Genomic DNA, 12,400 nt, shown 5'->3' with positions numbered 1-12,400 from the left:
GGTGTTGATAAAAACCAGAGCAATTGCAACGATAAACAAAGCAAATATTTCACTATATCTTCAATGACATTCTTGAAATTGACTTTTCGTCAGAAAGGAATTACGAAGAGTGATTAGGAAGTGGCAGATGATATTTTCGTGTTTCTGAAAGGTGTGTCAGTGCAATGTGTGGTGTCGTATACGCTCCACCGTGTGGACAATGTGCATCAGGAGTTCACGATATGTGCTTAACAAGTGATAATGAAACAGGTGTCTCGCCATGTAGTTCATCATCCTTCTCGGTCAGGGAGCCACAAATCCCGTCTCCAGTAGAACGTAGTAAAGAACAATCGCTGCCCAAGAAGCGGGTAGCAAACATAGCTACGTTCTCGGAAGACCATCCAGAGAATATATATATATATATATAAAACTTCCTGGGAGATTAAAAATGTGTGCCCGACCGAGACTCGAACTCAGGACCTTTGCCTACGCTGGCAAGTGCTCTACCATCTGAGCTATCGAAGCACAACTCAGGCGCGGTACTCACAGCTTTACTTCTGCCAGTACCTCGTCTCCTACCTTCCAAACTTTACAGAAGCTCTTCTGCGAACCTTGCAGAACTAGCACTCCTGAAAGAAAGGATATTGCGGAGAAATGGCTTAGCACAGCCTGGGGGATGTTTCCAGAATGAGATTTTCACTCTGCTGGGGAGTGTGCGCTGATATGAAACTTCCTGGCAGATTAAAACTGTGTGCCCGACCGAGACTCGAACTCGGGACCTTCGCCTTTCGCGGGCAAGTGCTCTACCATCTGAGCTACCGAGGCACTAATCACGGCCGGTACTCACAGCTTTACTTCTGGCAATACCTCGTCTCCTACCTTAATCTGCCAGGAAGTTTCATATCAGCGCACACTCCGCTGCAGAGTGAAAATCTCATTCTGTCCTGCTGGTAGGTGCCATTATGCCGAAGATGGTTCAAATGGCTCTGAGCACTATGCGACTTAACTTCTGAGGTCATCAGTCGCCTAGAACTTAGAACTAATTAAACCTAACTAACCTAAGGGCATCACACACATCCATGCCCGAGACAGAATTCGAACCTGCGACGGAGCGGCCGTTCGGTTCCAGACTGCGGCGCCTAGAACCGCACGGCCACCCCGGCCGGCTATGCCGAAGAAAAACGAACTGCATCTAGGGATGGGCATGGTAACCATGGACAGACACATACTTTTATCGATCCCTTTTGGCTTTCAGAATGACGAGATCACCGAAGGAAATGCCACGAACACATCCTCCGCGCCTTAACGCTGTCTCTTCCGGCATTGACTCTTCCGACGATTGTTGCTTTCAGATTTTCACGCCAATGGAGCATAAAATGTGATTCATCTGTCACCCGTCACCACTTAGTAAACGTCCAGTTGCGGTACCGGCTTGAAATTTCCAACTTCGTCGTCGATGAACAGCCTTCAGTATGGGTGCATGAACCAGGTGCCTGCAACGGAGACCCAAATGCTGAAATGGTCACTGAAAAGTAGTTGACGAGACGCTGTTGGTGGCCCCTTGGTTCATCCGGCGGTCACCTGCCCAACAGTTACACGTCTAGTCACCCGTACACATCTCCGTTGTTCTCTCCGTCGTTGTCTCCTGTCACTTATGGTCGTAGTTCAGTACAGTTGCCTCGGCGATGGTTTTGCTTAGCACCATTTTGCCACTCACAGTTTGCAAATATAGCTGTTTCGGAAATTATTCCAACCTTGGACCGAAATCAAATAAATCGCTCTGTTTCCACATCACGACATGGACTGAACTTTTCTCCGAGTGTCCCCTATGCGCTTTGGTTCAAATGGCTTTGAGCACTATGGCACTTAACTTCTGAGGTCATCAGTCCCCCAGAACTTAGAACTACTTAAGCCTAACTAAGCTATGGACGTCACACACATCCACCCGTGAGGCAGGAATCGAACCTGCGACCGTAGCCATCGCGCGGTTCCGACTGTAGCGCCTAGAACCGCTCGGCCACACTAGCCGGCCACGATGCGCTTTGTATACTCTCCAGTGACAGGTCTGCCACCAGCCGTCTCTGAGTACTCATCGTTCTCGAACATAGGCGGTGGTGACAATGTGATTGGACCAAGTATCTAGGATGACCCCTGTGAGCAACGCCCAGAGCCGGGTGGAGGGTCTGAATCAGAGTCTCAGACGGTTTTGCGACCGTATTGGCTGCAGATTCCTTGACTTGCGCCATAGGGTGGTGGGGTTTCGGGTTCCGCTGAATAGGTCAGGAGTTCACTACACTCAGCTGGCGGCTACACGGGTAGCGGAGGCTGTGTGGCGTGGACTGGGCGGTTTTTTAGGTTAAAAGGCCTCAGGAAAGTGCGGGATGGGCTGCAATGTCAAAGAGTGCTTGGCAATTACAGGACGTGCTTGGATCAAGGAACAGTCGGAAATATAGTTGTAAATTGTTGTAGTTGCGCTGGAAACGTCCCTGAGCTTCAAGAGCTAATAGAAAGCACAGAAGCTGATATCGTTATAGGTACAGAAAGCTGGCTAAAGCCTCAAATAAGTTCTGCAGAAATTTTTACGAAGTCTCAGACGGTGTTCAGGAAAGATAGTTTAGGCAGAATTGGTGGTGGAGTGTTTGTGTCTGTCAGTAGTGGTTTATCTTGTAGTGAAGTCAAAGTGGATACTCCGTGCGAATTGGTATGGCTGGAGGTTATACTTAACAGCCGAATTAAGTTAATAATTGGCTCCTTCTACCGACCCCCAGACTCCGATGATACAGTTGCGGAACAGTTCAGAGAAAGTTTGAGTCTCGTAACAAATAAATACTCCACTCATACGGTTATAGTTGGTGGGGACTTCAACCTACCCTCGGTATGTTGGCAAAAATACTTGTTCAAAACCGGTGGTAGGCAGAAAACGTCTTCCGAGATTGTCCTAAATGCTTTCTCCGAAAATTATTTCGAGCAGTTAGTCCACGAACCTACGCGAATTGTAAATGGTTGCGAGAACACACTTGACCTCTTAGCCACAAACAATCCAGAGCTGATAGAGAGCATCGTGACTGATACAGGGATTAGTGATCACAAGGTCGTTGTAGCTAGGCTCAATACCATTTCTTCCAAATCCATCAGAAACAAACGCAAAATAATTTTATTTAAAAAAGCGGATAAAGTGTCACTAGAAGCCTTCCTAAAAGACAATTTCCATTCCTTCCGAACTGACTATGCGAATGTAGACGAGATGTGGCTCAAATTCAAAGATATAGTAGCAACAGCAATTGAGATATTCATACCTCATAAATTGGTAAGAGATGGAACGGATCCCCCGTGGTACACAAAAAAGGTCCGAACGCTGTTGCAGAGGCAACGGAAAAAGCATGCGAAGTTCAGAAGAACGCGAAATCCCGAAGATGGGCTAAAATTTACAGACGCGCGAAATTTGGCACGTACTTCGATGCGAGATGCCTTTAATAAGTTCCACAACGAAACATTGTCTCGAAATTTGGTAGAAAATCAGAATAAATTCTGGTCGTATGTAAAGTACACAAGCGGCAAGACGCAGTCAATACCTTCGCTGCGCAGTGCCGATGGTACTGTTATCGACGACTTTGCCGCTAAAGCGGAGTTATTGAACGCAGTTTTCCAAAATTCCTTCACCAGGGAAGACGAATGGAATATTCCAGAATTTTAAACACGAACATCTGCTAGCATGAGTTTCTTAGAAGTAGATACCTTAGGGGTTGCGAAGCAACTCAAATCGCTTGATACGGGCAAGTCTTCAGGTCCAGATTGTATACCGATTAGGTTCCTTTCACATTACGCTGATACTATAGCTCCCTACTCAGCACTCATATACAACCGCTCGCTCACCGATAGATCTGTACCTACAGATTGGAAAATTGCACAGGACGCACCAGTGTTCAAGAAGGGTAGTAGGAGTAATTCATTTAACTACAGACCTATATCACTGACGTCGGTTTGCAGTAGGGTTTTGGAGCATATACTGTACTCAAACATTATGAATCACCTCGAAGGGAACGATCTATTGACACGTAATCAGCATGGCTTCAGAAAACATCGGTCTTGTGCAACGCAGTTAGCTCTTTATTCGCACGAAGTAATGGCCGCTATCGACAGGGGGTCTGAAGTTGATTCCGTATTTCTAGATTTCCGGAAAGCTTTTGACACCGTTCCTCACAAGCGACTTCTAATCAAGCTGCGGAGCTATGGGGTATCGTTTCAGTTGTGCGACTGGATTCGTGATTTCCTGTCAGGAAGGTCACAGTCCGTAGTAATAGATGGCAAATCATCGAGTAAAACTGAAATGATATCATGTGTTCCCCAGGGAAGCGTCCTGGGACCTCTGCTGTTCCTGATCTATATAAATGACCTGGGTGACAATCTGAGCAGTTCTCTTAGATTGTTCGCAGATGATGCTGTAATTTACCGTCTAGTAAGGTCATCCGAAGACCAGTATCGGTTGCAAAGCGATTTAGAAAAGATTGCTCTATGGTGTGTCAGATGGCAGTTGACGCTAAATAACGAAAAGTGTGAGATGATCCACATGAGTTCCAAAAGAAATCCGTTGGAATTCGATTACTCGATAAATAGTACAATTCTCAAGGCTGTCAATTCAACTAAGTACCTGGGTGTTAAAATTACGAACAATTTCAGTTGGAAGGACCACATAGATAATATTGTCGGGAAGGCGAGCCAAAGGTTGCGTTTCATTGGCAGGACACTTAGAAGATGCAACAAGTCCACTAAAGAGACAGCTTACACTACACTCGTTCGTCCTCTGTTAGAATATTGCTGCGTGGTGTGGGGTCCTTACCAGGTGGGATTGACGGAGGACATCGAAAGGGTGCAAAAAAGGGCAGCTCGTTTTGTATTACCACGTTATAGGGGAGAGAGTGTGGCAGATATGATACACGAGTTGGGATGGAAGTCATTGCAGCATAGACGTTTTTCGTCGCGGCGAGACCTTTTTACGAAATTTCAGTCACCAACTTTCTCTTCCGAATGCGAAAATATTTTGTTGAGCCCAACCTACATAGGTAGGAATGATCATCAAAATAAAATAAGAGAAATCAGAGCTCGAACAGAAAGGTTTAGGTGCTCGTTTTTCCCGCTCGCTGTTCGGGCGTGGAATAGTAGAGAGATAGTATGATTGTGATTCGATGAACCCTCTGCCAAGCACTTAAATGTGAATTGCAGAGTAGTCGTGTAGATGTAGATGTGTAGGGGCAACCAGCGGAAATATGACACCTACATTGAAATTCGTTTATTACTGGGTCGCAATCGAATAATAAACTTGATTGCGTACATTGATGATCACTGCTTCTACATTATCAACGCCTTTAGGAAGACATTAGTGAATCGTTGCTAACAACAGTACATCTGATATGCTCCTGGTTTTAACACGTGACTCATACTAATTCAGTTCACAGAAAATGTCGCAACTCTAATAAGAGCTCAAATGTGTCAAGTTTAGCAGGCAGTAACGAATTGCAACACTGCTATACCATTCCGTCTTCTTCACTCCACCAAATTAACATGAAAAGGTCCCACCATACTCTTATCACGACTCTAGGGGAAGTAGAGAGAATCCTGCGTAGACGGCAAGTTCTTCTATGTCAGCACTTCTTAAGAAGCAGCAGCCAGTCACAAGGCCTGCATCAACCCCGACACTGTCTACGTTCGCCATTTCTTTTAAATATTTGCTTATGTTAAATTCAGGTTTGATCGCCTAAGTCAGATGTGTCTCTATAGCGTGTTACTTATTAACTAAAATTAACTCAAAGATAAATTTAATTATTAGTGTGTTACTCTAGTTAACTCTGTCCTTGATTTGCTGTGGCAGTATTTGGCGAGCAGCGATCTGTAGCCTCCCAGGCGTCATTTCTGTCGGCAGAAATCTATCTGCACCAAAGCTATGGGCTTCAGGGTGGTAATTTCTCGAACCTGTCGTGTCCTTGATCTGCAAGTGGCACCGCTGGTCGCTCGTCGTACTCGTTCAACAGGTACCAGAAAAACTAAGGCACTTACAAGTCAAATGGCTGCCAACATTAATTTATCTCAGTAGATGGGCGAGAATATTGTATCGTCATGAAACAGGCACATTCATTATCCGTATCAAACACATCCTTAGGCTTAGTAGTGATGCTTGGGATTTTTAATTTCCTACAGATCTTACGTGTGTAGCTTTGAGTAGCTTTCAGTGACATTGAGAAAATGAAATAGTGATTACAGCATAGAATCAAGAACGTAAAAAAACAAGGATTGGCAAAAGTTCTTGGATACCACACAAGAGATTGAATGTAGTAGATGAAAGGAGACAAGACAGAAAAGCAGTAAATGACACTCGCGGAAGAGAATATAAGCGCCCAAAAAATGAAATTGGCAGGAAGCGAAAAATTGCTAAACAGGAATGGCTTAAATGTAATACGTATACTACGGAATGAAGAGATAGTTGAAAGGTTGAACCAGTATATACAGGGTTTGTTTAATGGAAATTATCTTGAAGGCAGTATTATACAAAGGGAACAAGGCGAAGGTGAAGATGAGATGTGAGATATGATGCTGCAAGCTGAATTTGAAAAGCACTGAAATACTTAAACGGTAACGAGACCGCTGGCGTAGCCGACATTCCGTCAGAATTACTGATATTCTTGGAATAGCCAGCAATGATTAAACTAACCCACCTGGTGTTGCAATATGTACGAAGCAGGCTACATATCCTCAGATTTCTAGAATAATGTAATAATTACAATACTAAAGTAAGAACTTGCTGCCAGGTATGATTATTTTAGAACTGTCAGTGTAACAAATCGTAGTTGTAAAAAACTTACACGAATTATTTATAGAAGAGGGAAAAGAAGTGGTGTAAGCCGACTAGGAGGAAGATCACTTTAGATTACGGAGAAATGCAGAAACAACCTACTACTGCTCTTAGAAGATAGATTAGGAAAAAAAACCTACGTTTAAAGCATTTGCTGTCTTTAAGAAAGATTTTGAGAACTGACTACTTGAATACACTCTTTGAATTTCTGAAGGTCGGAGGGAACGAAGAGAGCGGAAAGCTATTCACAATTTATATAGAAACCAGACATCAGTTATTAGATTCGAGGGGCACGAAAGGCAAGATGTGCTTGAGAAGGGAGTGAAAGAGAGTTTTTGCGTATGCCCGATGTTCTCCAATCAGAATACTGGGCTAGTAGTAAAGTAAACATAAGAAAAAAATTACGAAGGGATTAATATTCAGGGAGAAGAAATAAAAACTTTGAGCTTTGCTTAAAACACTGTGATCTCAAGAGCGTAACAGTTTAGTTTTGGATGAAAGATTGGGGGCAAAAATTGTAGAGGAAGGCCAAGAGATAATTACAGTAGGCAAGTTCAAATGGGTGTAGGTCGCAGTAGTTATTCAGAGATTAAGAGTCTTGCAAAAAAAAATAGAGTGGCTGGCACAACTGCATCAGACCAGTCTTCGGAATGAAGACCACAACAGCAACAAATTGGATCATATGAAGTCACACATGTATTGTGTCATTTCAATGTCTGTTGTTTCAAACGTTACATAAATGTTTGTCCACAAATTAGTTCACAGGTTCCATTGATCCCGTGAAACTCTGCTTAAGCTCACCTATTTCACTTCTAGTAATTACTGTCAACTGAACTTCGTGAAATATAATAGAGGTAAAAAAAAAAATAAAAAATTCTGAAGAAGAATTTAATGATGAAAGTAAAACCGAAGGAGTACCATTATAGGATTCTCAGGAGGTAAAAGCACTGTCTACGGATGGCAAGGCTCCAGGATCAGTGAGGGAGCCACAGACCGAAGAAGACAAACAGGGTTATTATTAGCTGTAGTCGATGAAAGGAATCGTGGAAAGGATGGACCATGTGCTTCGATGGTTTTCCTTAATCAGTGAGCAAATGCGTGGTTTAGTGTTCCCTTCCTACCTGCCAGACAACTGATTTTATTTAACAACGGCAAAAGTGAGCTGATATGATCACCTACTAGTGAACAGATGGAGCTGACATATAGATGGAACAGCGAAACAAATAAATAAAGAAATGGTAACAGGTAAACAGCAAACGTTAGAAGAAACACGTGATCTGCTGAGAATATATGCAAAAAACTGTATTGACTTCATTGGAGAAAGTACGGCATTGTTAGTTCTCCTACAAAAACGAAAATCAAATAACCAGCACTCCATCTTTTTCCTGGTCTTGTCGCTTATCTTCACAGGGTTGGTATGATAATCATTATATGGTAATATCACTGGTGCAGGGTGGCCGAATGCCCCTCCTGTCCCTCGAGCCGAAGTGAGCCAGATGGTGTCGACGAATCGTAACAACTAACAGATGACGATAAGTTGCCGCAGGTAAACAAAATTAATCGTAAACAAGGTTAAATACTTCATCTACGGTTGCATTACTCCATTCAACGTCCGTAATTTCATTCAAATAAAAAGCACTGAGTGTTCCGTAAAAACAGCGTCAGTTAATTATTAACCACTCACTTTCAAGTGTAAATAGTGTTTTGTTCCTTGTATGGAATACATTTGAACACTAATCGATCAGTTTGTTCACAGTCCTTTTACCTACAAGAACACTTGGAACCACTCATTTTTATTACAATTTGTATGAACTTAGTGGTTAGTAATTTACTCCGTCTCTCAGACGAAACAAAGCCTTTAATTATTCCGTATCCAGCCTCTGTCGGTGCAGGGTATAGTCATATTTTGTAATGACGAATTGTCCCTGCTATTGCTTTTGATATCTTCATTCATCTGTTTTCGTATGTCAGGTTTTTGTTGAATTTTTAGTTCTAAAACCTTCTTTCTTTGCCCTCCTTTCTTGGAATCTTCTATCTTCCCTGTGGAAAATCTCCAAAATCGAACTCTTCCTAAAATTTTGTATGTTACTGTAGCAATGCTGCTATGACAGCTTCCTGGAAAATTTTGCGTTATAATAACAACAATCATATTAGAATTATGCAACACGTCATAAGTCGTGGCAATGCTGTACAAAGCATACAGTCAGCGTAGAGGGACAATAGTGCATTGAAATGCCATGGAAGCTACAGTGTATCACAGAGTTGACGTAGCAAGGCGTCATGACATTACCCACGACAGATGCTTCCCATTGGCTGACCAGTGCTCCAGAATATATAGTAACGCAAAGTTTCCATGGCTATGATTGGCTGAAACGAGCCACAGCCACACGCCGGGCGGGTGGCCGAGCGGTTCTAGGCGCTACAGTCTGGAACCGCGCGACCGCTACGGTCGTAGGTTCGAATCCTGCCTCGGGCATGGGTGTGTGTGATGTCCTTAGGTTAGTTAGGTTTAAGTAGTTCTAGGGGACTGATGACCTCAGAAGTTAAGTCCCATAGGGCTCAGAGCCATTTGAACCAACCATTTGAGCCACACGGAGGCTCTCTTGTCTACGCAGTGGTGAAGGTCAAGAGGGTGGCAGAGAGTCTGGTAGTGCAGGCCATGGCGGACGGTCGGATGAGTAGTGGCTCTCATCGGTCGTTGATAATTAGCAAGTAAAATGTTGTTCTTGGTTGCACAGACACGGGCCGCTCTATGGTGCCGGCGGATGTGTGTGCTGGAAGTTATGCAAATGTAATCTGTCTACAGTTCCTGATTTGAATGGTTAACATGTGCAACATATTAGGTAGAGAGTGAGCTTTGATGTGATTAAAAACGCAGATATCAATAAATGACATCCCTTCTGCCAGCCAAGTCGTTAAGAATTTCCTCCAGTTACGGAGATTACAGCACCGCACCAGCCACTGCAGCGAAAGGAATAGATTTAGGCTGTTAAAGTGAATAATTTAAAAGGATAGTGAATATATGACAGTAGAAATCCGCAAGTCACTGTCAATGCTGGGATGCACAGTGACAGTTAGTCGTAGTTGTAAGGAGCACAGAGTGCGATAGGAAAGGTGAACTGTAAAAAAAAAAAAAATAATTTTGTGACAGTGACTTTTGCAACAACTTACGCTACACTCCTTGACAATGAGTGAGAGTATTTGCTGTCATATTTTAGCTATAATATATCAATATCATTTTGCACATGGCGGCCACTGAGAGACGCGCGTTTCTTCGGCTCGCGAGTTTTTCCGCTCATTGAAGGTGTTACAGAGAAGTGCGACAGTCCACAACGTGTGCATCTGACTAAACAAGTGTTACTTGCCGTGGTGTATTGTTCTCCGTCGATTAACACAAGTGATAAGTGATAAGTGAGTGAAAAATGGGAAGAGCACGAGTAAGCGGCAGCAGGCGAGGCTACAGGGGCGCAGGCAGCGCGGGCGCCCGGTCTCCGGCGGCAGGTGAGGCCCCGCTTCCCGACATCGGGGAGCTCGTCCGGTCCCAGGTGAGTGCGGCGCTGCACAGCAAAGACACGCTAGACGTAATCGTCCAATCCATCACGGACTCCGTGACGGCCGCGGTCATGGACAAACTACAAGAGTCTGTCGGGCGCAACAGCACCGAAATCCAGTCTCTTAGAAAGTCCCTGGCCGCACAAGAGAAAAAAGCCGCCGAGCTAGAAGCTAAACTGTCTGCTGCCACCGATGAAATTGAGCAGTATCAGCGAAGGAACAGCTTGCGCTTGTTCGGGGTAGCTGAAAACGATCGCGAAAACACCGACGACCTGGCCATTAGCCTCGTGCGTGAGAAACTTGGTGTGCAGATCGACGTGGCCGATATTGACAGAAGCCATCGTGTTGGGCGCAGGATACCAGGCGCCACGAAACCCAGGCCTATAATAATTAAATTTGTGTCGTACCGGAAAAGAGCTGAAGTGTTTGCTCAGAAAAGAAAACTCGCCAAGAGTGGGGTTACCCTGAGGGAAGATCTGACGCGCGAAAGACTAAAAGTTTTGAACGCTGCGATCACACAGTTCGGCCTTCAAAACGTATGGACCCAGGACGGCAGGATCGTAGTCAAGACGGAAGGAGGGAGGAAAACGGTGACGAACATGTTCGAACTGAAAGACTGAGCGAAATCTCGCGAGACACAAAGTCTCATATTGTAATCTGTCTAATATAAGTTAATTTTTATTCTTTCTTTTCATGTTTTAGCTTAAATATAGCTCCGTTATTTCTATAAGTACCATAAGTACTCTATTTAAAATCAGTCAATTATTTCACAAAAATATTGTTTCTTTATTTGTCTATCATAAGTGCTCATGTATACTCATATTGTCAGTTAAATGGGAATTAACATTCTCCATTAACAGGAATCTCTTTACAACCGCCTTTCTATATCTGTTATTTTCATCTTCGCCACTACCACTACTACTACTATTATCTTTTTCGTAACCACTACTGCCACTTTCCATCTTTCTTTTCGCTCCCTTCTCCGATACTTCCAGCGTGTTTTTCACCTTTAGTTCACAGACGCTTGAGTCAGTCACGACCTTGGACACCTGTAAACATGTTTTCCCCCACAAAATCCAGCTTTTGTCCCTCTTCCGGCCAGCAGGTAAACGGAGCGCGCTCGGTCCTACAGGCGGCCACAATGGGACGGACCAGTTCCGGCGGCGGGCTCTTTGTTGCCCACGCGAACGCGCAGTCGCTAACGGCTCACTTCGACGAGTTCTGTGACCTGTTCTGCCAATCGCTGTTCCACATTATCCTCGTCTCTGAAACTTGGTTGAAACCAAACATTTCTTCCGACGCTATCCGAATCGCTGGTTACTCTCTCCTAAGGGCAGATCGTGAAACACGACGCGGGGGTGGTGTGGGTGCCTATGTTCGCTCTGATCTGACACCTACTGTACTATGCACATCGGATGCAAAGGGCGAAGGAGAAGCAGAGTTCTTATTTTTCGAAATAAATACATCAAATCAGAAACTGCTAATTGGAGTAATCTATAAACCTCCAAACGTCGGTGCCATGTCCTCCTTTCAGTCTGCCCTGTCCTCACTCGTGACACAGTATGAACACATAATCATTATGGGCGACACAAACATCGACTTACAGTTAAAATCTCCCTCTGCCGAAAAACTAAGGCGACTGTTCCACTCCAATGATATGAGTTTAACACCGCTGGACCCAACTCATCACACGTCACACAGCCACACACTCATAGATATAATAGCAACAAAGCGACCAGATAAAATAATCCGCGCCAATCAGACATCCGCTCCGGGACTCTCTGCTCATGACGTGATATTCTTAAATTACTCAGTGCATACTACCAAAGAAAAATCTCACTTGGTAACCTACAGAAACTTAAAAAATGTTAACCATGACGCTCTTCAAAAGGATTGCTCAGACATCCCTTGGCATGATATAAGCAATGAACCGACTTTAGACGGAAAAATTCGGCAATTATGTAGCAAAATTATTGCACTGTATGATAAACATGCTCCTCAACGCACTGTCAAGGTAAAGAGAGC

This window comes from Schistocerca gregaria, chromosome 7 (genome assembly GCF_023897955.1).
Source record: "Schistocerca gregaria isolate iqSchGreg1 chromosome 7, iqSchGreg1.2, whole genome shotgun sequence".
Classification (NCBI taxonomy): Eukaryota; Metazoa; Arthropoda; class Insecta; order Orthoptera; family Acrididae; genus Schistocerca; species Schistocerca gregaria.
Note: the sequence above shows the minus strand (reverse complement) of the source record.